Genomic DNA, 6,075 nt, shown 5'->3' with positions numbered 1-6,075 from the left:
CCGCCCCCCCTTAACGCTCCGAACCTTCCGCCCCGCCCCCTATGTCGGCTCCGAACCTTTCGCCCCGCCCCTTGTGTCGGCTCCGAACCTTTCGCCCCGCCCCCTGTGACCGCTCCCGAACAGTCGCCCCGCCTCCTGTGAACTTGCAGAACCTGTGATCCATCGCCGTGGAGATTCTGAACCTGTCGCGGCCTCAAAATTGATTTACGTCTGAATAGCGATTTTCACTTAATAACATTTTCCATGTAGCTTAACAGGAACGTTAAAAAGCCAAATCAGTCGCCAAAACATGATAGAACATAGGACGTAGAACATTACAGCGCAGTGCAGGCCCTTCGGCCCTCGATGTTGCACAGACCTGTGAAACGAATCTAAAGCCTACCTAACCTACACTATTCCTGTATCATCCATATGCTTATCCAATGACCCTTAATGTTAACGAGTCCACTACTATAGCAGGAAGGGCATTCCATGCCCTTACTACTCTCTGAGTGAAGAATCTTCCACACACCTGACGAAGGAACACAGTTTCCCAAAGCTTGTGAGATTACTATCAAATAAACTGGCTGGACTTAAACCTGGTGTTGCGAGACTTCTTACTAAAGAACCTACCTGTGACATCTGTCCTATATCACTGCTGAATTTAAACCTATGTCCCCTTGTACCATCACCATCCAAGGAAAAAGGTTCACACTGTTCCACCCTATCTAATCCACTGATCATCTTGTATGCCTCTCTTAAGTCACCTCTTAACCTTCTCTAATGAAAACAGCCTCAAGTCACTCAGCCTTTCCTCATAAGACCTTCCCACTATACCAGGCAACATTCTGGTAAATCTCCTCTGCACCCTTTCCAATGCTTCCACATAAGAACATAAAAAGTAGGAGCAGGAGTAGGCCATCTAGCCCTTCGAGCCTGCCCCGCCATTCAGTAAGTTCATGGCTGATCTGAAGTGGCTCAGTTCCACTTTCCCGCTTTCTCCCCATAACCCTTAATTCCCTTGCCTACCAAAAACCTATCTACCCATGACTTAAATATATTTAGCAAGGTAGCCTCCACCACTTCAATGGGCAGAGAATTCCAGAGATTCACCACCCTTTGAGCGAAGAAGTTCCTTCTCAACTCCGTTCTAAACTGCACCCCCCTTATCTTGCGGCTGTGCCCTCTAGTCCTGCTGTCCTTTCTGAGCGGGAAGAATCTCTCTACCTCTACCCTGTCCATCCCCTTCATTATCTTATACGTCTCTATAAGATCCCCCCTCAGCCTTCTAACCTCCGAGTACAGACCCAGTCTATTTAGTCTCTCTTCATAGTCCAACCCCCTCATCCCCGGTATCAGCCTAGTGAACCTCCTCTCACTCCCTCCAAGGCCAAAATATCCTTGCACAAGTGCAGCGACCAAAACTGCAGACAGTACTCCAGCTGCGGCCTCACCAGTGCCCTGTACAGTTGCAGCAAGACTTCCCTGCTTTTATATTCTATCCCCCTCACTATAAAGGCCAGCATCCCATCCGCCTTCTTGATCACCTGCTGCATCTGCAGACTGGATTTTTGCGACTCATGCACAAGGACCCCCAGGTCCCTCTGCACCGTAGCATGTTGCAGCTTTTCGCCCTTTAAATAATAGTCCCTCCTACTATTATTCCTGCCAAAGTGGATAACCTCACACTTGCTAACATTGTACTCCATCTGCCAGGTCCTCGCCCACTCGCTCAGCCTATCTAGATCCCTCTGCAGACTTTCCACACCCTCCGCACAATTTGCTTTTCCACTCATCTTTGCGTCATCAGCAAATTTCAACACCCTACACTCAGCCCCCTCCTCCAGATCATCTATATAAATGGTAAATAGCTGAGGCCCCAGCACCGATCCCTGCAGCACTCCACTAGTCACCAACCGCCAATCAGAATAGCACCCATTGATACCAACTCTCTGCCTCCTATTAGACAGCCAATCCTCTATCCACGCTAACACCTTACCCCCAACTCCATGCCCCCTAACTTTCTGTAACAACCTTTTGTGCGGCACCTTATCAAACGCCTTCTGAAAATCAAGAAACACCACATACACTGGTTCCCCTCTGTCTCCTGCACTAGTCACATCCTTATAGAATTCCAATAAATTTGTCAAACATGACTTCCCCTTAACGAATCCGTGCCGCGTCTGCTCTATCAAACAATTCTTCTCTAGGTGCTTCGCTATTTCTTCTTTGATGACGGATTCCAGCATTTTTCCAACAACAGACGTTAAACTAACCAGCCTATAATTCCCCGCCATTTGCCTGCTACCTTTTTTAAACAGCAGCAAACATTAGCCATTTTCCAATCTTCCGGCACTTCCCCGGAATCCAGCGAAGTTTGGTAAATAATCACTAAGGCGTCTACTATCACCTCTGCCATTTCCTTCAGAACCCTGGGATGCATTCCATCCGGTCCTGGGGCCTTGTCCACCATCAGTCCCGCTAGTCGATCAAGCTCTACCTCTCTAGTGACAGTAATCGCATTCAGGCCCTCAACTCCTACGATCCTTCTATCTTAAATATCCGGAAAACTATTTGCATCCTCCTCCGTGAAGACCGAGGCAAAAAACTTACTTAAGGCCTCAGCCATTTCCTCATCTCCCACCATTAAATCCCCCCTCTCATCCTCTAAGGGTCCAACATTCACTCTAGCCAGCCTCCTCCTCTTTATATATTTGTAAAAACTCTTACTGTCCTTACTCTTACATCCTTCCTATAATGCGGCCACCACAACTGTACACAATTTTCCAAATGCGGCCGCACCAGAGTTTTATACAGCTGCGACATGACATCATGGCTCCAAAACTCAATCCCTCTACCAATAAAAGTTAACACACTGTATGCCTTCTTAACAACGCTATCAACCTGGTGCCAACTTTCAGGGATCTATGCATATGGACACCGAGATCGCTCTGCTCATCTACACTATCAAGTATCATACCATTACCTCAGTACTCTGTATTCCTGTTACTCCTTCCAATGTGAATTACCTCACACTTTCGGCCTCTGATCTTCGGGTAAATGTTCTCCAAGGCGGCTTTCATGACATATGACAGCACAGAGTTGCTGAGCAGAAACTGATAGCCAAGTTCTGCACACATGAGGACGGCCTCACCTGGGATCTTGGGTTCATGTCACACTATTTGTAACCCCCAAGACTTGCCTGGGCTTGCAACATCTCACTTACTGTCCTGTCTGGAGACAATACACATCTTTTTAACCTATGCTTAATGCTATCTCCACTTACATTGTCTGCACCTTTAAAACTTGATTAGCTGTAAAGACTTGCATTCTAATCAGTATTCTGTAAACTGAGTGTGTGCCTTTATATGCTCTGTTTGTGATCAGAACTCCCCAATCATCTGACGAAGGAGCAAAGCCCCAAAAGCTAGTGCCGTTTGCTACCAAATAAACCTGTTACTCTTTAATGTGGTGTTGTGAGACTTCTTACTGCCTTTACCCCAGTCCAGTGCCGGCATCTCCACATTAGTGACTGGAAGCCAGTGTCCAGTGGTATCCAATGTGCTGGGCCCTCTATTATTCATTATTTATATAAATGACATTGATGACTATGTTGTGGGAGGGGTGGGGCTGTAGGGTTAGTAAGTTTGCAGATGACAGAAACATTGGACAGGTGGTTAACAGGTGGAGTGTCTTGGGCTACAAGAAGATATAAATGGAATGATCAAATGGGCTGATAGGTGGCAGATGGAATTTAACACTGAAAAGTGTGAGGAATAATTTGACGAGGAAGTATTCAATGAATGGTAGGACACTAGGAAGTTCTGTGCAACAGAGACACCTTGGCATATTTGTCTACAGATCTCTGAAAGTAGAAGGGCATGTTAATAGGGTATCCCATTTGGGACTCTTGCCTTTATCAGTCGAAGCATAGATTATAAAAGCAGGGAAATCATATTGGAGTTGTGTAGAACTTTGGTGAGGCCACAGCTAGAGTACTGTGTACAGTTCTGGTCACAACATTATCAGAAGGATGTGCTTGTGCTGGAGAGGGTGCAGAGGAGATTCGCCAGGATGCTGCCTGGGATGGAATATTTAAGTTGTGAAGAGAGATTGCATGGGCTTGATTTATTTTTGTTGGAGCAGAGAAGACTGAGGGGTGACCTAATCAAGGTGCACAAGGTTCTGAGAGACATGGACAGAGTGGATAAGGAGCAGCTGTTCCCCTTAGTTGAAGGGTCAGTCATAAGAACATGAACATAGAACCCTACAGTGCAGAAACAGGCCCTTTGGCCCATCAAGTCTGCACCGACCACAATCCCACCCAGGCCCTATCCCCATATCCCTACACTTTTACCTGCTAATCCCTCTAACTAATTTTAGCATGGCCAATCAACCTAACCCGCACATCTTTGGACTGTGGGAGGAAACCGGAGCACCTGGAGGAAACCTATGCAAACACGAGGAGAATGTGCAAACTCCACACAGACAGTGACCCGAGCTGAGAATCGAACCCAGGTCCCTGGAGCTGTGAAACAGCAGTGCTAACCACTGTGCTACCATGGCGCCCGTACCGTACCATGCCTCATGGAGGGACATAGGTTCAAGGTGAGGGGCAGGGGATTTGGGGGGATGTGAGGAAAAACCTTTTTACCTGAAGAATAGTGACAGTCTGGAATGCTCTACCTGGGAGAGTGGTAGAGATGGATTGCCTCACATCCTTTAAAAAGTACCTGGATGAGCACTTGTCACATCATAACATTCAGGGGTATGGTCCAAGTACTGGCAGATAGGATTTGGTGGGAGCTGAGGTGTTTCTAATGTGTCAATGCAGACTTGATGGGCCAAAGGGCCTTTTCTGCACTGTATAATTCTATGATAATAAGGTGTAAGTTCGAGGGGGTGAATCTTTGGAGACATCTGAAGCTAGGGCAGTCAATAGTGGGATCCACAAGAGCATAGATGAGGGTTCCAACAAAGACAAGATGAGGTGAAGACGGCAACATTTTGACCTTTACTACAAAAGGGTTTGAGAATAGAGGTAAAGATCTCTTACTACAATTGCATCGAACCTTGATGATATGACACCTGGAACATTGTGCATTTTAGTCTCCTCACCTAAGGAATGATATATTTGCTATAGAGGAAGTGCAACAAAGATTCCTCACACTAATTCCTGGGATGGAGAGATTGGCATTTGTGGAAGATTAAATAGATTGAGCCATTATTCTCTTGCATTGGAAGAATGAGAGGTGATCTCATTTAAACATAGAAAATTCTTACAAAGTAGATGCAGAAAGAATTTTCTCCTGGCTGGGCATTCCAGAGCCAGGAGACACGGTGTCAGAATTAGAGATAGGCCATTTAGGAGTGAGATAGTGATAGATTTCTACATATTAAAAATATTAAAGGGATGGGGGTAATGCAGGAAAATGGTGTTGAAGTAGACCAGTCATGATCTAATTGAATGATGGAGCGAGCTTGAAGAGATGAATGTCCCACTCCTGTTCCTATTTCTTATTTCCTTACTACAAAGCTGGAATTAAGTAATATCTCCTGAAAATTATGATCACCAACACTCCAAAAACTGGAAACTGTTCAAATTTATTCTTTGAGGCAACATTAAAAAAGGTTGCACCCTAATAATATTTCAGACAACAGATAAAAAATTTTAACACATAAAAAAAATAACATTTTCAAGAGGACAACCTAAGATGTAAAATCAATCAGTGTAAATTTCACGTGAACTCAGACAAATGATTTTCAGGCCTCTCGATCTCATCTTTTATGTCTTTTTAAAGGAAAATGCAACCCAAAACAATAGAAAGAGACCAACCCCCTTTGCCTTACAAGAGGGAAGCTCCACAGATTATGGGGAGGGAGGCCATACAGGATGTTGGAATGATGTAGAATGGCAGCTGCCAGCCACAGGTTCACAAGAGAAATCTCCTTTTCCTATACTGTACCATATTATACGTTAGCACAATAGATCATGGCAGTCCTGGCACTGGAAGCGATTTGTGAAATTTGCTGCTCATTGAACTATCCAATCTCTTCCATGCCCCCGTTTTACTCCTTCAGATTTTTCTTCCAGCC

This window comes from Carcharhinus amblyrhynchos, chromosome 15 (genome assembly GCF_965287045.1).
Source record: "Carcharhinus amblyrhynchos chromosome 15, sCarAmb.v2.hapA, whole genome shotgun sequence".
NCBI lineage: Eukaryota > Metazoa > Chordata > Chondrichthyes > Carcharhiniformes > Carcharhinidae > Carcharhinus > Carcharhinus amblyrhynchos.
The sequence above is the reverse complement of the archived record's forward strand: the minus strand, read 5'-3'. Positions refer to the sequence as shown.